Source organism: Antechinus flavipes, chromosome 6, assembly GCF_016432865.1.
Source record: "Antechinus flavipes isolate AdamAnt ecotype Samford, QLD, Australia chromosome 6, AdamAnt_v2, whole genome shotgun sequence".
NCBI classification, from domain to species: domain Eukaryota; kingdom Metazoa; phylum Chordata; class Mammalia; order Dasyuromorphia; family Dasyuridae; genus Antechinus; species Antechinus flavipes.
Genome location: NC_067403.1, coordinates 234,433,924 through 234,460,219, shown reverse-complemented (window position 1 = coordinate 234,460,219; position 26,296 = coordinate 234,433,924). Strand labels below are relative to the sequence as shown.

The following is a 26,296-nucleotide window of genomic DNA, read 5'->3' as shown; positions in this document are numbered from 1 at the left end:
TATTAAATAACTCTTCAGAGTATAAGAGAGCCAAAACACAATGTCCTTTGGAACTAGCACTCTTAAATAGTCTCCAAATTAATGGGAAGTGCCTGCACTAATGAAATAAAACATCAGTGCTTTGGCAGGAGGTGATTGGCAGGGACAACTGATGGCCTGATACATCTGTCTCTGAAAGACATAAATGGATTCCTGCTATAGCAGAGAATGAATAACTATGGCAGAGGTTTAGGCTCTGGTTTAAAGAAAACATCTTCCTCTCTCCTGTCAGACTATCTAACAACATATTCCTTGGACATTTTTCCTTACTGAATATAAATTATTGGCCATCCAGGAGGGACGGAACAACAGTGGGACCTCGGGGTCCTAGAAAAATGGAGCATTGAGAAGTAAGAAGGTTTTCTAGAAAAAAAAAAAAAGTAGGAGGCTGCCAGTTTAAAAAAAACAATAGTTTTATTTTACAACTTGATACAAGATGGAAAAAGAAGTCTGTAGCAACTCAGACAAGTCTAATGAATTCATTATATTCCCTGAAGGTATCCCTTTTTACTCTTCTCTCAAATCTTACTATCCTGATGATTTCCTTCACCAATATCCTATCGATATTTGTAAAATATGCATGTAAATGTATACATATATGTGTGTGTGCATGTGTGTATATACAAATATGTTCTCTTATCCTTATTGATCATCATCATTTTCTTACTATTATTGTTGGTGTTAGGTTAGGTGATATTTTATTATCATTAGCCTCATTATCACTGTTTTAGATTGGATGAATGAAATCATTGACATAAAGAACTAGGAGATGAGAAAATTACTCCTCCCATGAAATGAAATTAATAGAGTGATGATGATGATGATCGACCAAAGATCAAAATATGTCTGTCTTCTGCTAAATAATTCGTTGATATTGTCAAGAGAGATGTAAATCCTCTAAATGACCGGTCAGATCTTTCTGATTATTTGTTTTAACAATTATAGTATTGATTGGCATGTAAATAACACTTTAGAATTTGCCAATTACTTTATATACATCATCCATTTGATGCTCTTGACCCTCTGGGATAGATATTGTGGTAGCATTTTACAGGAGGGAAAACTGAGTCTCGGAAATGTTAAATGCTTTGCTACAGTTGTATAGCAAGTGCAAACCAAGTCTTGGTTTGTCTGAGTTGTGGTACCGAGTGCAGATTATATTCTTATAGTTGACCATACTTTTTGAGAAGAGAAAATCTATCATTTTCATCTTTGGATACATCCCTAACACCCTCCAAGAATTAGTAGGTCATCTTATATTGTAGGAACTTCAAAAAGTTTTATTGAATTGAATCAAATAGATTTGTTCTATATAGACATGTGTACATACTATACCTATATGTACATATATATGCATATATACTTACTTAACTAAGGAAAACATTGGTGATTTCTTCAACATAGAAAATGATCTCCATTCACAAACACAGAATGAAATCTATCTTTAAGTTTTAAGAAGTTGTCAAATAAATTTAGAAGTGATTTGGTTTTCCCTGGTTATAGAGTGATACCTATACAATTACAAAGGATAGTAGAGGCCATTAAGTCAGATCCCCTATTTCTAGAAATAAGGAAATGGAAAAATAGCAATGTAAAATGACTTGTTCAGGCTTGCAGTTACTTAAGCTTAAAGTCAGAGTCAGGGATCCCAAGTCTTCTTGACTTTAAGCCCAACATTCTATCTACTAGACCAAACTGACTCACCTATAAATATTTATTTAAAACTCAGCAATTCTTTTATTTCCTTTTTAGAGACATTTTCCTACTACAATAGTGTCTATCAGGAAGAAAAGAAGAAGAGAAGAAAAGAAAGAAAAGAGAGAGCTAGATCTTTTTGCTCTTTTAATAAAGTGTTTCTATTTGTACAGTTGTCATTGAAAGTTTTAAAAAGCCTATGCCCTTTTCCTCTCCCAATGAATAGCAAAGGCTGTCCTCATTCTCCCTGACTGTGGTGCTGACTCTGACCCCTAACACATGTGCTCAGATTGACTATTCTGACTTCTTTACAGAAATAAGCAAGCTAACAGCAAGTGAAAAGTATGTGAGAAAATATAATCTAAATAAAAAAGGGACTTTCTCTGTTTAAAAAGCATCCCAGCAGGGAGCCGTTGTCAAAAGAGAAGGCAAGAAACTTGGCTTTGGTCATAGTGGCCCAGACACCAAGATCTATATACAGGGTTTTCTAGAGGCTTGAAATTAATTAGCTATGAAAATGATTGATTCCATATGTACAGTCACTCCTTCTGTAGTCTGAGAAAATTATTTTGAGATCCAGTTTGAATAGCATCAATAGAACTAAATGTCCTCCATTCCTCTTTATCTCAGATATAAATACATGCCAAGTTTTAAATGGACATTCATTGGTATCTTATTTAATTTCCAAATTAACGTGTGTGTATGTGTTGTGTGTATGTACATGTGCATCAGTAAGGGCACAATTCCCCATATTGTGGAATGGAATTGGGGCAATTAATTAGATGGCACGGGCATGAAGCAAACCTATTCACCCTTGAGGCTATTTTTTGTCCCCATTATTTTAGGCTTTTCCTGACCATCCTAGTTGTTTGTGTGCTCCCTGTCCCCCTGAAATAACTGAGTATTTTCTTTGTCTAGAGTAGATATTTGCTAGCTTGTTTATGTATTGTTTCCTTGCAATAGCAGAGAATAATAAACTCCTGGAGAATAGGGGATGTCTTGTTTTTGTCTTTATACCTGCAGTCATTATAGGGCACAATGCATGCAGTAACAGCTTAATAAGTACTTGTTAAATTGAAATGTGAAAAAAAAAAGTTATCTGGTGCCATGATGCCATTTTCTTGTGGATTTCAAGAGACAGGGAGAGGGATTGGACCTGGTGCCTTTATTGGAATAGAGAGCTCCCAGGAAGATACTCTGTTCATCAATGTAGTTTTGCGTCTGTGACTTTAGTTTTTAGAACATCGCTTACAACTCTTAGGGATCCATTGCATGACCCTGGGTCACTGAGCTAGTATGTATGGAAAGTTGAGACTTGAACCTAAGACTTTGTGGACTTGAGAGCTGTTCTCTTCCCATTAGGTCAACAAAAGATAAAATATTCACTTTATTTGAAATCTTTCATTGTAGTAGTAATCTTCATCAGGGTTCCAGCCAGACTGTATAATAGTGACTCTTCCATAATGATAAATCCTTTTCTATCTCCTTGTCTTTGTACAACTGTTGTTTCCTCATAGATTTCCTAGCTTCTTCTATTACTTCTTGTTGCTAGAAAGAATTGTATTAATAATTTTATTTTTACATCACCTATTTTTACAATATCCCTCCCCAACTTCTGCCCCCAAATCAGATTTTATAAATAATTTTTTAAAGAGGAGAAAATATTGACTATGTCATTCTATACCCATAGTTTCAGAACTGTGCAAAAAAGCAGAAAAATAGATAATTTCCCATCTCTTCTTTAGGGACAACTTTGGCTATTTGGATTCCATAGAATTTAGATTCAATGATTTAGTTGTTTTCTTCTCTGCATTTACATCATTTTAGTCATTCTGTATATTGTGTATATTCTGTCCTAGAATGGCTTACTTCAAGTTCATATTGAAGTATCTTGACATAGAGAGGACTTTAATGGAGTGCATGGTCTGCCCGTCAGGTAGGTCTTATTATATGGCCATCCTATCTTCTTTTCTGGTCACACAGTTCTTTGATGAGAAACTTTATCCACATTATTTTGCATAATTCCAAGTTTGGAATATGTTGCAGTTTGTTCATGGCTACCAGGGGCTTCTCTACTATGTGTTATAATGCTAATAAAATTCTGTTAATGTGAGCTATTATAAAGTATATTGCCTCATTTGAAGATCCCAGTAACCCTGTGAGAGAGACAATACAACCATTATCATTAGCGTTTTACAAATGAAAAAGCTTGATACTCAGTAATGGCAAATGACTTGATGCTAACAAAGAACAGAACCAAGATTCAAATGAATATCTTTGACTTCTCTAAGTCAATGTTCTTTTTACCACATCAAAGTCTTTCTGTCTCTTTTAATTTGTATAAATCCATTCCCTATTCCTGTGTGTGTGTGTGTGTGTGTGTGTGTGTGTGTGTGTGTGATGCACTGGTATTTTCAAGGACATCAGGTTACAGACAAAATGAGTAACAAATGTGGAGTCAAAAGACCTGGATTTAATTCTCTTTTCTGCTTTTATTGTGTATGGGAATTTTGATTAGTCACAAGTTAGTTCCTAACTTGTGGTTTATGAAGTTGATTTAAGAAATTGATAACTGTATTTTATCATAATTTCTATCCTTTTGTAATCATATACATTTAATTTTATGCTTTAAAAGTATTCCAAGAGACTCTTTTCAACAAAGATGATTCAAGGAAATTCTAATAGATTTGTGATGGAAAGAGCCATCCACTTCTAAAAAGACAACTATAAAGACTGAATGTGGACCAAAGCATAGTATTTTCACTTTTTGTTGTTGTTTGTTTTCTTTCTCTTTTTTTTCTTTTGATTTGATATTTCTTGTACAGCATGACAAATATGGAAATAAGTTTTAAAGAAATGTATACGTTTAACCTATATGGGATTGCTTGCTGTCTAGCAGAAATAGTGGTGGGAGGAAGGAAGAATAATTTAGAACCCAAGGATTTGCAAAAGTGAATGTTGAAAACTATCTTTCCATGTATTTGGGGGGGGGGGGAAAGGGCTATTTTAAAAAAGAACAAAGGAAAAGCAAAAAAAAAAAAAAAAGTTCCAAGAAGGGGGTTAGAGATTTTGACCATTTTCCCATGTAATCATGTGAATTTTATTTTATACTTTAAAAAAATTATTCTGAAAAAGCTTCTAGAGATTTTTCCCACTGTCATTCATGATACAAATAAATGTTAAGAACCTCTGATTTAGCTCTGTGATCCTATGTACAGAGTAGAGATTCAGTAAATAGTATTGATTTGATAATTCTGAATTATCTTCCTCTGGATGATTCTAAACAATTTCTAATACCTCTGAAGAGGCATTAGAGCCTACAATTCTCATTAATTCAACAACAACAACAACAACAAAAAAAAAAAACATTGAGTTCTCATTATATGCAAGGTGCTTAGAACTTTGGCTGGACAAAAAGATTAATAAAATGAGATCCTTTCTTCAAGGACATTGATTTTTTTTTCTATAGGGAAAAATAAAATATTTAATACAAATAGATTTTAGGCAAATACTACAAGATAGATAGTTCTTCCCAAATGAACCAGTTTTGAACTCAGCTTCTGTGGAATGATAATTTGAGTTATAATTTGATAGACTAGCCAAACCATGGAACACTGACTTTAGGACTTCCATGGGACTACCTAGTGACTAAGTAGATCCTAAATATTTGGAAAAGATTAAAAGGGAAGTGGAGTGAGAAGAGGGGAAAAAGATGGAAAGAAAATAAGGAGGGTTTTGCTTCTAGTCCCTCCTTCTATTAGGTTTTCATCAAACTTCCCTATCCAATTGGGCTTTTACAAGAAGTACTCTGAATATGCAACTAGAGACACTTGGATATGATTCCTGGTTCTTCAGTTAGTCTGTAATCTTGGGTGAGTAACTTCATCTTTCTAATATCCTAACAATCAAGGAGTTAATGATTTAATATATATGATTTTCGATAGGTCTAACCTCCCTGGAGCGAGACAGGATGGCCTATGAGGTTACTTAAAGATCTCAACTTGTAGGTCTTTCCATTATTCTCTATAGTTTCTTAACACAATAGCATTTTGTTTCATTCATATAGCACAATTTGTTTAGCCATTTTCCCAATTAATGGGCATCTAGTTTGTTTTCAATTCTTTGTTACTACAAAAAAGAGTGATTATAAGTATTTGATGCCTACAGAACCTTTTTAAAAATAGCTTTTTATTTTTCCAAATATAGGCAAAGATAGTTTTCAACATTCACTTTTTTTTTGAAGTGATCATTTTTTAAATTTTTATTTAATAATTACTTTATATTGACACTCGTTTCTGTTCCGATTTTTTTTTCCCTCCCTCCTTCCACCCCCTCCCCTAGGTGGCAAGCAGTCCTTTATATGTTGGATATGTTGCAGTATATCCTAGATACAATATATGTTTGCAGAACCGAACAGTTCTCTTTCAACATTCACTTTTGCAAAACTTTGTGTTCTATTTTTTTTCTCCCTCTCTCTCCTCTTGCCTCCTCCCATAAACTGCAAGCAATCCAATATAGGTTAACCGTATGCAATTCTTCTAAACATGTTTCCATATTTGTTATACTATTCAAGAAAAATCAGATCAAAATGTGAAAGAAAAAAAGTACAAGAAAAAATAAGCAAGCAAACAATGACAACAAAGATAAAAATAGTAAACTTTGATCCACATTCAGTCTCCATAGTTCTCTCTCTGGATGCCAATAGCTTTTTCCATCCAAAGTCTATTGGAATAGCCTTAAATTACCTCATTGTTGCAAAAGTCCATCACAGCTGATCATGTATCATGTATCATCATAGTTATTGTGTACAATGTTCTCTTGGTTCTACTTACTTCACTTAGCATCATATTAAATTCTTTTCAGGCTTTTCTGAAATCAGCCTGCTCATCATTTCTTATAGAACAATAATATTCCATTATTTTCATATGCCATAATTTATTCAGCCATTACCCAATTGAGGGGCATCCACCCAATCTTCAGCTCCTTGCCACTACAAAAAGGGATATACTACAAACATTTTTGTACATATCGGTCCTTTCCCCTTTTTTATGATCTCTTTGGAATACAGACCCCAGCAAAGATATTGCTAGATCAAAGGGCACACACAGTTTTGATAGCCCTTTGGGCATAGTTCCAAATTTAGAGTCTTTCTTTTTGTCCTTGACATCCTTGAATATATTCTTAGCAAAGTAATTTCTTGGTTGAAAGGATGTTTCAGTTTCAGCATTTCAGTTACTTTCTTTACATTACTTCCAGTTGCTTTACAGAACTATTAGAGAAATTAACAGTTCTACCAACAATACATTTATTTTTTTGTCTTTCTATAACCTTTACAGTATTGATTATTCCAGTATTTTGTCATGGCTGACAATCTTCTGGCTGTCAGGTGAAACCTTAGGGTTGTTTTCTTCTGCATTTCTATTTTCATTATTGATCTGTAGTCCTTCCAGAGTGTCATAGGTTTTCAGTTCTTTTGAACTCTCTCTTCATATCATTTCTCTCTTTTCTAAAATATTTGATGTTTACTGATCTACATGTATAATATATCACTTTATTAAATGCAAGCTTTTGAAAGACATCCCTGGTACTTTCTATAGTGTCTTGAACATACAAGGTGTTTAGTAAATATTTGTTGAAATGAATTGAATCTACTGTAAAGAAATTGTATGGAATGGAATTGAATGGAGTGGAATAAAATTGGACTGCATTTTGCATTCATGAAATAGATGTCAGCCTCAGAACTGGTAGAATGCCAGTTTTCACAAGTTACTGGTAAGATTTTTATTTTCAATTCAAAGAAATGGATAAATAGTTTGTAGTCTGTAGAAATAAGCATATATGCCTTAAATGGTTATATGCTCCATTGGGATGAGAAGTAAATGTCTTATCAGGGAGAAAGGCAATATTATACTGTCCATGTCTGTATTTTTTCAAAAAAAAAATCTCGTTTCTCTCTGATTTTGACATCTCAAAGTGAGCATTTCTTTTTTCATGAATGGGTCTTTGAGGAAAAGAGCTGGAAATTCACTGCACTGCTTATGAATAGAGAGTTCTAAGAGGATTTCAGGGTGATAAATTTATAGATATCAGATTACTTTTATCTGGTTTTCTGAGAGTGATTTCCCATTAAAGGTCACAATATTATTTTTCATTTTTTAAAATGTAGAGAGGACTAATTTTCTCTGTGACATCTAAAGTGTTATGGTCTTGCTTTCTGTAGCTACAGCCTCATAAAATGTTTAACACAAAGTATAATTTAGCAGTAACTTTTTTTCCCCTTAAAGACATTTTAGAATGCAGTACAAATCCCATAAGTTTCAGAATACACTATGTTAGAGTTGGGAAATGGAACTATCTTTTGCTTTATAGACTAAGCAGGCTAACAGTATCTTCCTGTAAGATAGTTATTATGGACACTATGATGCATCCCCAGCTATAATAACAAGCCTTTATGATAGGGTCATTTATATTTTGAGGGCAGCTAAAGTGGGGATAAAGTGCCAGGACTTAAGTCAGGAAGTCTAATCTTCCTGAGTTCAAATCTTACCTCAAACACTGACTAGCTGTGTGACCTTGGACAAATAAAATGATCTGGAGAAGAAAATGGCAAACCATTCCGATATCTTTGCCAAAAAAAAAAAAACAAAACAAAACCAGAAATAACAGAGTTGGACATATCTGAACCCATTCAATAACTACACTAATATATTGTATTTTCACATTTGTGTCCTTTCTTAAGATGATGGTAAATAGAGGGGGTGGAAGGGATGATTGACATGAAACTATTCAGAGTGAATTGTCTATTCATGTGAACAGAGAGAATTTCTCCTCTGGGAGTTGCAGTGAAATCACCAAACTTTTCCCCATTGCTCCCCAAAAAGGATTCACTTCTTCATTGGTCTATAGTATTGTAACTTTCACTGGAATCATTTTCTGGAAGCACTAGCATACTGGTTAATCCACTAATGCTTTGATATATATAAAGCTTGAGTTTTTGTGTATGTGTATATATGTGTGGATGGGGGGGTGTTTGTCATGGACTCCTTCAGCATATGAATTCCTATTCAGAATAATGTTTTTAAGTACATAAAATGTAACATAAATAGGATTATAACTTAAATAGAAAATCAATTATATTGAGATGTAGTTATAAAAATATTATTTTTTAAAAGTTCATGGATCACATTTGAAACACCCCTAGTTATATGAAGAAGAGACAATTTTCAAGCTTAGATTTGTGAGATAATCTACAAACTCAGGTGACAAAGAAGATATATTGGACCAAATTAAGGGACCTGGATTTCTATCTTGGCTGTTCTATTTACTAACTGTAGGAACATGAGCAAATCACTGGACTGAAACTCCCTGACTCTCATTTTCTTCCTCTGCACAGTGATGGTATGGGACTAGATGATATTTAAAGTTTTATTCTTGCTCAAATGCACCGTGATTGAATTTATCATTAACATTGTGGGCAAGACAACACGGCTGAGTGGTGGAGCTGTTCTGTGAACCAGGACCGCTGGTTCAAGGAACCTCTTTGGAGGGCATACTGGTATATCAAAGGAAGATAAAAAAGGTGATAATTTCTAGGACATGTGAGAAGGATGAGAGACTGGAGGATTCTGGATATGGTCAGACATATTAGTTGTTTTGGTCTCAGCTCTCTGAATGGCTGCCCTTCTCTTGTTGTACTGACCAGTATTCTATTAACGTACTGACTTTGTAGGAAGGCATCCAGAAAATTTGTAGTATTTGTATGTGATTAAACATGTGTTCACTTTCAAGGTATCTTGTGTCCCTGTAGTAGAAATGTTACATTGCTGAAGACTCTGGACGTAGTTTGTACCAGATAGAGATATATTGGAATGATTCTAGACTTTCAAATTCATCACAACTTGTTTAATATAAGTCTTACTCTCGCCATTATGGAGGACCAATTAGAGCTAGGAACCTAACAACTAGTTTCTTGATAATTTCCTTGACAAGTTAATACTGACTATGATTAAGTAGTCAAGTCAAGAAACTTTTATTAAACTTTATGGGCCAGGCATTGTGCTAAATCCTGAAATAGAGACAAATAAATAAAAATAGATATAGAGGGAAAAACAATTCCTGAACTCAAGGATCTTTCATTCTAATGAAGGAGACAATATATGAATAACTGTATACATAGATATATTCAGTGTCAACAAAAACTAATTTCAGAAGGGAGACCCTCTTAGGGGATAAGGGACAAATGGAACAGTGAACTTCTGAAGAAGGTAAGATATGATCTGAATCTTAAAGGAAACCAAGAAAGCCCTAAGTGAGGGATGGAAACATTCCAGGCAATGGGGCCAACCAATGAAAGGCACAGAGGCAGCAGGTGGAATATCTTTTAGAAGGGCTATCAAGAAAGCCATTGTTGCTATATAATAGAGCATTTGGAGAGATATGTAAATATAGGTATAAAAGGAGACTGGAATTATAAAAAAAGGGTGAAGTTGTGAAGGGCTTTAAAAGTCAGAGGATGTTAGAGCAATCTTGGTGATAATAGAGACCTGGAGGCTACAGATAGTGTCAAGATTAGAGGAATATTTGTTCTTGCCATCCCCCAATGCACCAATGACTCAGTTATTGCCCCAAGGCTTGTGGGAATTTGCCTCCTGAGATAGGCACAAATTTTACTCAAGAATGAAATTATCAAACATTCTCACTTACGCACCGTCTTATGTGTTTTCCCCAGTGGGAAAATACTGGCATGAACATAAAAGAAGGAAACTGATTTTGTTTAAAAAAAAAAAAAAAAAGTATTTTCCCCATGAGTGTACTCAGCCCCTCCCTCAACCTTAAGGCTACACTTACACTCTGAGAATCAGTGTGACATAGTTGATAGTGTCCTGGCCTTGGGATTGAAAAGATATGGATTCCCCAATTCTCCCCTGCAACAAGATAACTGTTCGGTTCTGCACACATATATTGTATCTAAGATACACTGTGACATATTTAACTTGTAAAGGACTGCTTCCCATCTGAGGGAGGGGGTGAAGGGAGGGAGGGGAAAAGTCGGAACAGAAGTGAGTGCAAGGGATAATGTTGTAAAAAAAATTACCCAGGCATGGGCTCTGTCAATAAAAAGTTATGATAAAAACAAAACAAAACAAAACAAAACAAAAGATATGGATTCCATCCTATGTAATTTACTGTGTGAACAGCAAATAACCGAACTACTTTGTGCCTTACTTATTTTAAAAAATAGGGACACTAATATCTATTGTTCCTATCACACAGGGTGGTTATGAGGATTTAGAGAAGTGGAATGTGTGCAAAAAAAATTGACTATCTTAAAACACAACCTAAATGACTTAAAATAATGATGACGATAATGGTGATGATGATGATGGTGGAACTGCAGAAGCTTGCTGAAGTATAGAGAACTTGAAGTTACAAAGACCAGAATTTGAATCCCGGCTATAACTTTCCTTCTCTATAATGTCATAAGCAAGTCTTTGAATTTTTTCCAGTCTTTCTACTCCATGAAATAGCTCCCCTTACTCCCTAAGATTGTTAAACTCAATGGGATGGTATATTTTTTTGGCAAACCTTAAAGCCCTATGGAAATTTCCATTGAGTCCTATGTAGGTTTCCATTGTTGTGATGGCAATGATGTTGGCTACTGTTTGCGTATAGTGTTTTGGACACAGTTATAGAAATCCAAATTCAAGCTTAGACTGACCTTTCCTAACTCTTCAGCCCTGGGCAAGTCACTTAAACTCTCTGGGTCTCAAGAAATTTTGCTGTTTTTCTAGAGTTCCTTAAAAAAACTGATTAAAATGATATAAAAGCCTATAGAAATATTCACATAAATATCGAGAAGGATGGTAAATCTTCGCTTTAAGAGAGGGGATTGTATTTTCAAAAACAGCCAAAATTTAGAGCTAAGTCCAGGGAGTGGTTAAGAAACAATACAGGCCACAGACCCTTAATAACTCTGTGGAACTATAACGGAGTAAATGATGACTTTGCTTAGATGGTACAGGGGGCAGAGCACCAGGCCTGATGTTGAAATAGATCTGAGTTTCTTTCCAGCCTTAGATATTTTCTAGCTATCCAGACAAGTCATTTAAACTTCCTAGGTGTCAATTTTCTTATCAGTAAAATGGGGACAATAATAACATCTACTTCCAGGGTTATTGTGATCATCACATGAGGTAACATTTGTAAAGACACTTTGAAAACCTTAAGGCACTATATAAATGCCATATAATTAGTATGATGATAATTGTTGTTTATTGTTTGCAATGCTGTTATTGATGTGTGATTGAGATAATTATACTGATTTTCTGGATGGCTCTTACCACCACCAGCACCACCTTTGTTTTGCTAGGCAATAGGGGTTAAGTGCCTTTCCCTGTGTCACACAGATAATTAAGTGTCAGATGTCTGAGTCTAGATTTGAACTCGGGTTTTCCCTCATTCCAAGAATATCCACTATGCTACCCAGCTCTCCTTTCCCTTCATTTGAAGCCATTCTCTAAAGTAGAAACATATTTAGAACAGTTAGAGCATCAGCAGAATAAAGACTTGCAGTGACTACTTGGAGCGAGACAATTTTTATTGAATGTATTAAGTGCTGGTGTCTTTGCTTTAATTGAAAAAACAAACAGCTCTGTACTTATCAGAAAGAGAGAAAAAAAGGAGAGGAAGTTCTCTTCAAAGAGTTTCTAATACAGTTGGGAACAGAAAATTTAGGCATTGCAAACAGTGTGAAAACAATCCCCAAATACTGTGACAATAACAGTAAAAGAATTAGAGGATTAATAGGATGTTACAAGTTCCCCAAGGGGACTAGAGTGAAGGAGTCATCCCAGTGGACTGAGGAAAGGCTATAAACCTTACTAATTCAATTAAGTATGTATATATTGATTTCTTCTTATGTGCTTAACTCTCTACTAGGCACTAATGATAATAGAGAAGTAATATAAATCAACATCTGCTCTCTATATTCATCCCTGGGGATATAATTAGAAAATAGTACAAGACAATATTTATGGAAAGGGTTTTGAGTCAGAAATCCTGGGTTCAAATCTCAGCTCTGCTCTTTACTATGTGACCATAGGTAAATAGTACCATTTTTTGGTCACTTGTTGTATCCCTAATTCATTATACCTGAGGTAATTGAGGTTTTGAAAAGATAAATTACTTTCTCAGAGTCAAGTAAGTGACAGAGAGTAGAATTAGGACCAGTATCTAGCCCAATGTTGTCTGTATATCCTGCTGCCTTGAAGGACAAAGAAGATTTGGTTAAACAGAGAAATTGGCAACCAGGTGGCCCAATGGATAAAATCTTCCTGAGTTCAAATTTGGCCTCAGACACTTATTAAATGTATGATCCTGGGCAAGTCACTTAATCCTATTTATCTCAGTTTCCTCATCTGTCAAATGAACTGAAGAAGGAAATGGCCAACCACTCTAATAGCTTTTCCAAAAAAATCTCAACTGGGGTCACAAAGAATGGAGCACAATTGAAAACAATTAAACAAGACAGTAGGAAAAAGGGTAAATCATGTTCAAGTCTGAAAAGGAATAAACTGACCTTGAAGGAATAGAAAATTCATGACTACAAGCCAAAGGAGACTACAGAGTATTTTATTTAAAGTATCTTTAGAGTTTATTGACTTCAGTCCTCTTATTTATCAGTTAAAAAAACCGAGGTCAAGAGAGATGAATTTATTGACTCAAGGTCACATATATAGTAAGTCTCTTGGGCAGGAATCAAAACTGAAACAGAATCAGAAATCCTGACTCTGTCCACTCTACCATGTTGTTGCCCTTAGGTAAATCCTATCAATGCTTGTTTGAGCGTTTCTTACTGGTACTTTTCTGAACCTCATTTAATGAATTTGGCCATTAGGACAGAGATTATCAAGAGCATAAAGAATTCAAACAAGATGGCATCATGAAAAGTACAAATGAGATGAGATACCCATTAGTGCCTCATCGAAACAGTTACTGGCTGGACATAATCCAGGATGTGCAAAATTCAGGAAGCAGAACACATCTTCAGAAGAACTATTCTAATTTCCTTTGGTTATATTACCTGTCCATCTTATACTAATCTTAGGGGTCAGGAGAAAAAAATTAAAAAGCATCTGCTTCTCTTCATATTTTTCTTGTTAATCAGAGCTGAAACAACTTTCATCATCATTAAGTTAGAAGAATGATTCTGTCATATATGTCATCACACAAAAGTATATTGATACCAATGCCGCATTAGCGCTTTCCCACATCCTCATGAGCCATACATCTCCATTGAGATTATGTAGTAAATCAAAAGACTGCAGAGATAAGCAGGAACCCAGCAGTGTTAAGTATTGGATGTCTGAAAGAACTAGGATACAAATTCTACTGATAGCTCGGTTTTTACATTTAGTATTTGAGGAGGGAAAGAAGGGTTTACAATTTTGGAATTTATTTATTTATTAGGCCATTGTAGAAGTTAAAAGTCTTTAATTTAGCCAGTAATCCATCACCTCTAACTGCCTAACCTGAGAAGAGAGTGTGACCTAGTAAATGGAGGGATATTCTTAGAGCCACAGATTCCTGGGTTCCAAAACTGTCTCTAGCTGTGTGACTGTCAGCAAGTAACTTAACCTTGGACCACTCTCTGAAAAAAAATTACAAATGAGTTGTTATTCTACATCAGTAGCTTTCATACCAGGAATTTTTCTAAACAAAAAAAAAAAAAAAATCAAGATTGCTACTATAAAATCCAAATATATTATTTGCTTAACTTTTTATTGGGTTTTGTTGCCTGCTAAGTTTTATTTTCCTTTCAGAACTGAGAGACCCCTTGGTGATCATTTAATCACATCTCTTCATTATTCAGAGGTGGAACTGAAGTTCACAGAAGTAGTGTTGTCCAAGGTCACACAGAAAGTTAAAAAGAAAGCCATAATTAGATTCCTCGCTATATGCTGCTACATGGACTAGTTGGTTGTTCTTGTTATTGGACCAGAGTATCAGGGTCAGTGGAAACAATCACCAGTATGTCCTACCTTAACTTCAAACTCAACTTGTTCCGTTGTGAATTTTCTATCTTCCTCTCTTCCCTCCCCACTGCCCTTCTCAAATTGACTCCTCATCTGAATTTCGTAGAAACAGTAACATCAAGACTATCCTCACAATCCCTGATCTGAAAATCTTAGTGCCAAATTTATTCAATATAATTGGGATAATAACCACAAAAAAGAGTCATTTCAGGTTCAAGCCTGCTTTTGTGAAAATCCCCTGACACCCTGTTTCCCAATCTGCCATCTGTAGTTTGCTGTGGGAACGGGTAGATAGCTGAATTGTTGGAAGGGATCTATGGATCCATAAATAAATAAATCTAGTGTCAGTAGACTTAATCATTTGTCTCACATTTTTATTTTCAAATATATGTAGAAGCTGATATTAATCAAATATGAAGTCATATAAAAGCATTACTGAATTCACAGCTGTTGTTTATCATTAGGCATTTTCTCAATTAGTAGACATTAATAATAGATCTGTAGTATAATTAAAATAAACCACCTATCTTTTGAATGGGGAGGAACTTTTTTTTAATATTTAAAGGGTCACACTCTCAAAGGCTGAAAATTTGTGAAAAACTTTTAGTCTATATTCCATAATTAAGCCTTCATTTTCTTCATTTAAATTCAACAAATATTTATTAAAAACCTATACTGCATTGGTAATGGACATTTGCTCATTAGAGATTACAGATATCTATGGAATTACAGGTTTAATTAATAAGTAAAAACCAAAAAAAGTTCTGGGTACTGATATTTGCTCTGGATTTTCAAATACAAAAATGTAAAAATTCTGGTCCTCAAGGAACTTTATTATATTGTTTTGGTTTTGTATTTGTATTTGATTTCCTTCCTTCCTTCCTTCCTTCCTTCCTTCCTTCCTTCCTTCCTTCCTTCCTTCCTTCCTTCCTTCCTTCCTTCCTTCCTTCCCTCTCTCCTTCCTTCCTCCCTCCTTCCTTCCTTCTTTCTTTCCTTCCTTCCTTCCCTTCCTCCTTCCCTCTCACCCTTCTTCTTTCTCTGCATCATCCTTCCTGATCATCTTATCTCGATATGACATAGAAATTAAATCTGGTGTCCTGGAAATATGAATGGTAAATAGTGCAATGAATAGAGCCCTGGGCCTGGTATCAGGAAGACAAGTTAAAAATCTTGCTTTAGAAAGGAAGACAAGTTAAAAATCTTGCTTCAGACACTTACTGGCTGTGTGATCCTGGACAAGGCATTTAACCTTCTTTGCCTCAGTTTCCTTATCTGTAAAATAAGCTGGAGAAGTAAATGGCCAGCCACTTCAGTATCTTTGCCAAGAAAACTCAAATGGGGTCATGGAAAATCATGCCCAACTGAAATGACTGAAAACAGCAATCAAGAAATGTAATCAAACTAGTACTCTAGTTTTGGCTTTCGCATTAACCTTGATCCAACAAATTCCCCTCTCTTAATCTTATCTTCATCTTTAAAAATTATAGATTTGGACTAGATTATCTATCTTAATCCCTCCAATTTTAAATCTATGGTCCTAGGATCTCTAAGGATCGCTAAAGAAAAAATTCTCAAAAATAGAACACTATAGCTTCTTTGAGTTTTAGCAACTCTTTCTTAGGAAAAACAAACAAACTAAAAGCAAAGAAAGAACATAAGATTTGAAGTTGGAATGGACCACAGAGACCTTCAGAACAGGTTTTTGTACATCTTCCAAAAAATAAACAAAAAAGGACTAAGACTAATGGAGAGAAGTTAAAGGAAGGCTTATTTTGACACAAGAATTTTCTAACAATTAGAAAATTGTTTCTAGGGCTATACAGCAGTAAAAGAATAGGCTGCCTTGTGAGATAATGAGTCCTTGTAACTAAAGTTATTCAAGCAGGTTTTCCATCTGTTATGGCTACTGGGGAAGATAGTGTGTTTTGGGTAGAAGGCAAAGACTCAGTGGCCTCTAAGGTACCTTTAAGAATCTATGAATGGTAAAATTACGAACAGCAGCAGGATTATGAAGCTTATCTTTTAAGCCACAGACAATGAGTTAGGCTATTCTGACTTTACCAGAGCAATATTCAGTGCCAAACAAATCGTCATATGCACAACTTGGGCAAAGCAATAGAAGGCAGTAAATGGCGACCAACCAACCTTCCATTTGGAAACTGACCGTCCCCTACCTCTGCAAAATATTTCAATGGGGATACTTCTGTTTTCGGTTTTCTTGAGGAAAAATAGATTAGAAATTGAGGAAAAGAGAAAATCAAAATCTTCCCTTAGTCAACAAATTAAATACTAATTAATTGAAGGCTTAGTGTGGGTAAGGCTTTGGGTTATTTTCTTCTAATCTAATATTTTATGACTTAGCATAGCACCATTTTTTAATTTTTCTGTAAATGTCATCATTCTTAATAAAACTTCATCTGATGAATAATAATTTATTAGTGCCTACCATGTGTTAGGATCTATGTTAGGTCCTAAATATATATAGAGAAAAATGAAACAACCTCTGCCCTCCAAGAGCTTACATGTCTTCAGGAAAGTAACCTGTTGATAAATAATTTTATACATACATACATATATATATATATATATATATATATATATATATATATATATATGTTTGTGTATAATATATAAATACACAATTATATAAATTAATTTCAGATTTATTTTGAGGAGCATAAGAAAAGGCTTTATGTGTAAGGTTTCAGTATCTTTTTTTTAATGGTATTTTATTTTTCCAAATACATGCAAAGATAATTTTTAACACTTACCTTGCTAACCTTGTGCTCCACATTTTTCTTCCTTTCTCTCCTTTCTCTCTCCTCCCCAAGACAGCAAGCAATCTAATATATGTTAAATGTGTTCATTTCCTCTAAATGTATTTCCATATTTGTCATGCTGAACAAAAACAATCAGATCAAAAGGGAAAACACAAGAGAGAGAAAAAAAAAACAAGCAAAAAAACCCAACAAATTTGAAAATACTATGCTTTGATTCATATTCATTCTTTATAGTTCTCTCTCTGGATCTGGATGGCTCTTTGCAACACAAATCTCTTAGAATCTTTGAATAGCCTCATTGTTGAAAAGAGCCAACTTTATCACAATTGACCATCACACAATTTTGTTGTTACTGTGTACAATTTTCTCTCAGTTCTGCTCATTTCACTTAACATCAATTCATCTAAGTCTTTCCAGGTTTTTCTGTAATCAGTCTGCTTATCATTTCTTATGGAACAATAATATTCTATTACATTTATATACCATAATTTACTCAACCATTCCCTCAACTGAGGGGATTCCACTCAATTTCTAGTTCCTTGACACTTCAAAAGGACTGTACATGTGGATTCTTTCTGCTCTTTTATGATCTCTTTGGGATACAGAGCCAGTAAAAACCTTGATGGATCAAAGGGTATACACAGTTTTCTAATCCTTTTTGCATAGTTCCAAATTGTTCTCCAGAATGGTTGGATCATTTCACAACTCCAACAGTAATGCTTTAGTGTCCCAGTTTCCCACATCCCCTCCAATGTTCATCATTTTCTTTCCCTGTCATCTTAGCCAATATGAGAGATGTGGAATGGCACCTCAGAATTTTCTTAATTTGCATTTTTCTAATCAATAGTGATTTAAGCATTTTTTTTTCATATGGCTAAAAATGGCTTTAATTTCTTCACCTGAAAATTTAGATCTGAGTTTTGAAGAAAAGTAGAGATTCTAACGGACATCCAAGAGATGAAGAATGAAGGGATTCGAGAAAAAAGAGTTCAAAACTAGATGAAAAACAGTTTTTCAGGATCATAGATTTTAGAACTGAAAGGAAAATTAAGGCCTTTAATCAGCAACCTCATTTTATAAACAGGGAAACAGAGACTCAGAGAGTTTAAATGACTTTCCTAATATCATACAACTAATGTCAGAGGTAAGATTTGACCCAGGTTTTCCTCATTTTTATATCTATATGTATGTGTGTAGGCATATATTACATAATATAGTTATAATATATAATATAGTCTATAAACCATAGTATAAATTATATATATTATAGAATATACTGTGTAGTTTATTTCATATATGTTATAAAATACATATATATATATTATAGAATATTATATAGTTTATTATATGTATTATAAAATATACTAAGTAGTTTATTTCATATATGTTATAAAATACATTATATAGTTTATTATATTATAGAATACAGTGTATAGTTTATTATATATATTATAAAATATACTTGTACTTTGTCATATATGTTATAAAATATATTATATAGTTTATTATATATTGTAGAATATATTATATAGTTTATTAAATGTATTATAAAATATACTAAGTAGTTTATTTCATGTTATAAAATACATTATATAATTTATTATATATTATAGAATATATTATATAGTTCATTATATGTATTATAAAATATACTATGTAGTTTATTTCATATATGTTATAAAATACATTATATAGTTTATTATATATTATAGAATACAGTGTATAGTTTATTATATGTATTATAAAATATACTATGTAGTTTATTTCATACAAATAGAGAGAGAAAGAGAAAGAGAGAGAGAGAGAGAGAGAGAGCGAGAGAGAGAATGATAGAGTATATGTAGGAGGTGGCCTATGTATCTGATATTTATTTACAAGACTAGCTAAGTTCAGAGAATCCCATCGCCCAATATAATACATGGGGCCTGGCTGGATCTTTTGATTACAACTATCCTCTAAGATGGTAACTATGGTTAGTCAATAAAAATTTATTAAGTGCCTACTCTATGCCAGATCCTATGACCTAAATATAAGTGCTGAGGACAAAAAGAAAGTCTAATGACAATCTCCACCCTTAAGTCTAGTGGGAGAAGCAACATGTCACCAACCATGTACAAATAATATATGGAGATCTGTGTATCTATATGTACATGTATTATGTGCATACACAATGATACAAACCTATGTATACATGTTCACACATATATGTGATACCCATGTTACATGGTACACACCCTGGGACATGTATATGTGTGATAAGTTGGAGATTATCAAGAGAGAGAGGACTCTAAAATGAAAGGGGCTTGGGAAAGGCTTTCTGTGGGAGAAATTTTTACTGGGATTTCAAGGAAGCCAAGGAATCAAAGAAAGCACAGGACCATCCATTTAGAGATGGAAGACCAGAGATTTCCCTAGTCCGGCCCCTCCACTTTTTCAATGAGACAGTTTAGGGCCACCTCAGTTCAGAGCCTTGACTGAGACTTGACTGTGGGCGGTAAGAGGATAAAGCGTGGGACTGCACCACAGGGCTTTTGATTCTAAGTCATTTCCTCACACCACGTCTCCTCACTTACTCTATCAAAGAATCCCAGACTTCTGAGTTCATCTAGTTCAGCTGCCTTATTTTATAGACAGATCACTTAGGCCCGGGGATGTAAAGTGGCTGATCCAAGCCACTGCCGGTGAACGGGAAAGCGGAGGGTGCAACGCAAGCCTTTCCACCCCTAACTAATCCAGGGATCCATTACCCCTATCATGATTGAGCCTCTTTCATAGGGACGAAGACATGCTCTTAAGGGAGTGGCAGTTTTCCAGCAGTCTGATGGATACAAAAATCTAATTTAAGCCTTTAAAATGCCCATTTATAAGGATGTTCGGCTCAGAATAGTACATAAATCTGGATTAAGAATTAAGAAAATACAGCTCAGTTTTTAAAAAACTCTGGTGGCAATTGACTACATTACGGTGAAGGGCTATAAACAACCTCTTAATAAAGTCATAATAAATGTGTCCCTATTATTATGACCTTCAGTTATTTTGCACAGTGTTCTGGTCACATGAATCAAGGCAAGAGCTAAAGTAAATCATGTTGTGTGGGTTTGAAATTCCTAACTTGGTTTTAGCGTCTGAACACTCTATTACTTGTAAGTGCAGATTAGATTTTTTTTTTCTCCAGCAGGCACATTTTAAACAAACTGACAACACATCCATTATTTAGCGGCAGCTACAAAAGTTCTTGCAGAATTTTATTATGCTTATGAATAGATATACTTTCTGAATGGGACATACCAAAGTCATAGAAATTGGAAGGAACTTCCGAGATCCTCCCAGTGGACTGGAGCTTGAAGTAAAGTACATATAGAGTGATGGAAGTTAGAGGGGACATTAGAAGCCATCTAGATTTTTCTTCTAAATAGGAAAAATAAGTGAGTCACAGAGAAGGGAAATGTCCTTTCCATGGTCATACAGTGGTAAGGGCCAAAAAAGTATCCATTCCTCCCATTTCCTCTACTTGCAATGGTTTATTTCTATCTCTCATCCCATGGTGCCATGAGTAGATTACTGGAATTGAATTCAGAGAACCTGGTTTCAAAATAGGATTATACTTCTTCCTATTGTCTGTATGAACTTGGGCGATTAAGCAATCTGTGAGACTGATTAAGTGCCTATAACATGTCAATCATGAGGAATGCAAAGAAAGACAACAACAAAACAATCTCTGTTCTCAGAAAGTTTCCATTCTTTCATGGGAATAATATGGGGGTTCTTCATATCAATGAAAGTATAGGTTTATGTGAAAAAGAAGAATAATTTCTACCTGAGTAACTCAGGCAAGTCACTTAATCTCTCTATGATTAGTTTCCTTACATATAAAATAAGGAAATGTACTGGGTGATCACTGAGCTCCTCCCAAGCTTAATATCTAATCTTATGAATGAGCTAATAAATTTTTTTTAACTTTCCAAGTCTCCTGATTTTTTAGGATAGAACTTCTCTCTCTATTCTACACTGTTAGCTTGTGCGTGCAAATATGTATGTATGTACATGTGATATATATGTATATATCACATGTACGTAATACATATACACAGTGATAAATAGATATATAGATACAGTGAAGCTATGTATGTGTATGTATATACATGTACACATATATGTGGATGTACACATATATTATATATATATATATACATGATTTTTGCAAACTATGGAATAAAGGTACTTTTTATAGTGAAAGATATAAAAAGCTATCCTTAAGGCTTTCAGTGTTTATAGATAAAAAGGAAAGTTGGTGGTTATTCTCTCCAATCTCCTCATTTTAAAAACTGAGGCAGGCAAAAGTGAACTAACTTGTCCAATATCATATACAAAATTGCTTCAACAGTTTAAACTTCAACAGGAAAAATAAAAACCAAGCCAGAAAAAAATTGTATAATGTATAATTACACTGATAAAGATTGTCCCAAAGGAAGAAATGAGAATCTCTCTCTCTCTCTCTCTCTCTCTCTCTCTCTCTCTCTCTCTCTCTCTCTCTCTTTCTCTCTCTCTCTCTCTTTCTCTCTCTCTATATATGTGTGTATATGTATATGTATATATATATATATATATATATAGCCTTTCTTTTCAGAGATAAGGCACCAGGAGTAGAACACAGCATATTCTGTCCCCTGAATGATGTTGGTTATTTGCTGATTTTTTTTTCTTTGTTACAAGATCTGGCTCTGTCAGGAGGATTGGAAAGGGGAGAAGGATATATTTAGAAATGAAGGTGACATAAATACAAAAGATATTAGTAAAAATTTAAGAATAAAATAGGTTACTTTTCAAGACATATCTCCTAGGCTTCCTTTTCTTTTTCTTTTTTTTAACTTTTAAAATTTGTCCCATTCCTATAATTTTATTGGTATAGGGAATTCTCAATTAAAATCTCTGTCCATCAATATATTCTATAATTTATATCTTAGAGACAAGGTTAATGTTATTGAGAGGGTAAATGACAACAGGCATGATTTGAAAACAACTCTTCCAGATTATAAGCATAGAGTCAGGCTTTATCCGCTGTTATGTTACCTGTTTAAAAAGAAAAAAAGAAAAATAAGGAAAAAGAAGGAAAGGGAAAGGAAAGGAAAGGAATGAAGAGAGGAGTGGAAAGGAGAGGAGAGGAGAAAGGGAAAGATATTTAGGAATTAATATGGTATCAGGAGACTCAACCTAATGGATTAGATATTTATGATTACCTCCTACTGTTCCATCCCCACTGATTGTCAGACCTTCTGCCTCTGCCATTGTTCCTTTGGAGGGGACCTCTATGTTCCCAGTATTGATAACAACAGCAGTTAGCATTTATAAAGTACTTCAAAGTTGGCAAAGCACTTTCCAAATATTTTCTCATTTTATAATGAGACAACAGTCTCTGCTACATATTCCCATTGTGTGCAAAGGCTTATCTGTGGGAACAAGCCCTACACAAAATATTCTATGTAAGGAAGCAGGGAAAGCCATTGCTTTCTCCTATTAACACTTCAGCCTCTGTATCCTTTGGGATGAGACCTTCTCCACTGGATAGAAACTCATTAAGTAGCATGATCTAATGATGGTGGGGGAGGGAACCCTAAACAAAAAACAATAACACAGAACAACATTTCTGCTAATTAGCTATGTTTCAGTTTCCCTCATTAATAAAATGAATAGGTTGGACTCATGATCTCTGAAATTTCTGTTGGCTCATTGAATCTGATTCTAGATGAGCCATTTAATCACATCCAATAACATATTCATGAGAAGCCCCTGAAGAGGGAATTTTCTTTAAAATATTAAATTCAAAGATTGGGACAAAAAATATCAGACATAAATAGGAACTTAGAGAGAGGGAAACTTCCATATGTACTTTAGAAAAATCCCATCTACAATATGGCCAACAAGTCTTATTCAGTTTTTAATTTTTTTTTCCTTAAGACTTCTGAAAAGGTCAAACCATCATCTCACGAAGTAGCCTACTCTATTTTTGGCTAGTAATAATGATCACGATGTTTTTGTTGTTTTTGCTTGTTTGTGGAGTTTGGCTTTTGCTGTTCCATCAAGATTTACTCTAAGTCTTCTCTCCAAATGAAACATTCCAGCTTCTGTTCGATGTATAAATGGCTGAACTTGAGTACCTTCCACAATCTGGTAGTCATTTTCTGAATAACTCCCATCATTTTCCCCATATGATAGCATCTCTCTCTCTAAGATTACCTTTCATTTGCTCTGTGCATATTTTTCACCTAGCTAGTTATTTACATCTTGTATAACTCATTAGAATGTGAGTTCCTTGAGACCATGGATTGTTTTTGCCCTTTTTTTTATACCCTTAGTGCCAATATGACTGGAATATAGCTATATTCTTGCCAACTAATTGATTCTCCTATTTATCAATGCCCTTCCTAAAATCTAGCCCTTAGACATTGATCGCAATACTTCAGATGTGGTCTAAACAGGGCAATGCATGATGGAAATATGATCTCTCTACATCTGAATAGGACATATCTATCCATTTTCATTGACTTTTCAAAGCATCCACACTATTCACATTGGTTGTTTTCCTTTTGAAACGAGTGTAGTCCAAATCTTTCCTTCTCTCTGCTTTATTTCCTCTTCACTGACATTGAAGTCATCCATAGTTTTAAGTTAGAAAACATATGGAGGATTAAGACAAAGGGCAAAAAGACCTAGATCAGATGAAGCCTGTTAATATAGCAAGGAGGTTAAAATACCGACTTTTGGAAATCAGCCTGAAGCCCCAAACCCCTGTGGGATTGTTGGAGATGAAAGATATAATATCAGTGTACGGGGTTGCTACCACTGCTGTTATCCTTTCATCATCTCAAGTGTCTGTGTATCCTTGTTTGGGGTCATCCCTTGTACTAAAACCTTTTTTTAGAACATGGAGCATTTCACCTTCAAATAACAGTGGGGAGGAAAAGGGGCAGCCAGTGAAAGGTTAGGAGTTTCTCCACTCACCTGCTTCTGGTCTGTCCACTTACTTACCCTCTACAATACCCTCAGCTTTCTTTGGCCGTACTGTTGGCAAGTTTACTCAAGTCCTATTTTCTTTCTAAATCTTAGGGATTTAAAGAAAAAAAAGTTCTTTGCAAATGTTTTGGAGCAAATTCAGTGTTTAGTGAGTGTGACAGTGATTCAAGGAGAAAGATTGGAAGGGTGAGCTCAATAGTGAGAAAAAAAAGTTGCCTTCTTCATCTTTGCCTCTTTGGGTGGGTGGATGGGGGTGTTTCTCAACTGTTATTAAGGTTCCTGTCAATCTTTCATTTTATTTGGTTTTCTTTGCCTCTGTCTGATTTGGATTTTAAAACCCAGTAAGAAGGAGAAAACCACGGCCTATTGGGCTTTCAGAGGGAAGCAATATGACAAAATGGATAAAACGCTGAACCTTGAATGAGGAAAACCTGAGTTCAAATATTACTTCAGACTCTTACTAACTGTATGACTCTTTGCGAGCCATTTATCCTCTGTTTTTCTTACTTTCCTTAGCTGTAGAATGGATAATAATATTACTTATCTTTCGGGTCATCAAGGTAGCATAATGGAGAGGCAAGAAGGTTTCAAATCTAGTTTTGAGACACTTTCTTGTTATGTGATCTCCATTTCTTTTTAAAATTTTCTTTATTTTTTATAATAATATCTTTTTATTTTTCAAAATACACACAAGAGTTTTCAAAATTCACCCTTGCAAAACCTTATGTTCCAAATTTTTATCTTTTCTCCCTCCTCCTTCTCTAGATAGCATGCAATCCAATACAGGTTAAAGTTAAACATGAAAATGGATAGATATGTCCTATTCAGATGTAGAGAGATCATATTCCCACCATGCATTGCCCTATTTAGATCGCATCTGGAGCATTGCGATCAACATCTAAGGGCTAGATTTTAGGAAGGACATTGATAAACAGGACAATCAATTAGTTGGCAAGAATTTATTAGCACCTACTATATTCCAATCATATTTGCAGGGAGGGTGCAAAAAAGGGCAAAGACAGTTCTTCTAAAGCTATTTCTACAGTTATCACATTGTACAAGAAAAATCAGATCAAAAGGGAAAAAATGAGAAAGAAAAGAACAAGCAAGCAAACAACCACAACAAAAAGGTGAAAATGCTATGTTGTGATCCACATTCAGTTTGCATATCCCTCTCTCTGGATGCAGATGACTCTCTCCATCACCAGTCTATTGGAATTGGTCTGAATCACGTCATTGTTGAAAAGAACCATGTCCATCAGAGTTGATCATTGCATAATCTTGTTGTTGCTGTTGTACATTGTTCTCCTGGTTCTACTCACTTTACTCAGCATCAGTTCATGTAAGTCTCTCCAGGCCTTTCTGAAATCATCCTGCTGGTCATTTCTTATAGAACAATAATATTCCATAACATTCATCTATCACAACTTATTCAGCCATTCTTCAGCTGATGGACATCCTTCAGCTTCCAGTTCCTTCCCATTACAAAAAGGGCTGCTACAAACATTTTTGCACATATGTGTCCTTTTCACTCTTTTATCTTTGGGATACAGATCCAGTAGAGATATTGCTGATCAAATGTGCCTCTGTTTCTTCATGTGCAAAATGAATTGGAGAAGGAAATGGCAAGCCAGTTCACTATTTTTCCCAAGAAAACCCTAAATGGGATCATGAACAATTAAACCCAAATAAAATAACTGAACAACAACAAACAATCTCCCGGGTTGTTGGGATCAA

At 34.6% G+C, this 26,296-nt stretch overlaps 1 protein-coding gene across 3 annotated transcripts in view; it reads left to right on the top strand.

The window, feature by feature from the left end:
- Positions 1-26,296, top strand: part of LRRC4C (leucine rich repeat containing 4C) — a 1,395,890-nt gene that overhangs the window by 1,239,189 nt on the left and 130,405 nt on the right. Inside the window, exon 2 of one of the 3 annotated variants that reach the window (XM_051967661.1) lies at positions 3,594-3,670. The exons of the other annotated variants lie outside the window; for them this stretch is intronic. The gene's annotated coding sequence lies outside the window, so the exon portion shown is untranslated. The remainder of the gene's footprint in view (positions 1-3,593; positions 3,671-26,296) is intronic. 3 annotated transcript variants of the gene reach the window in all.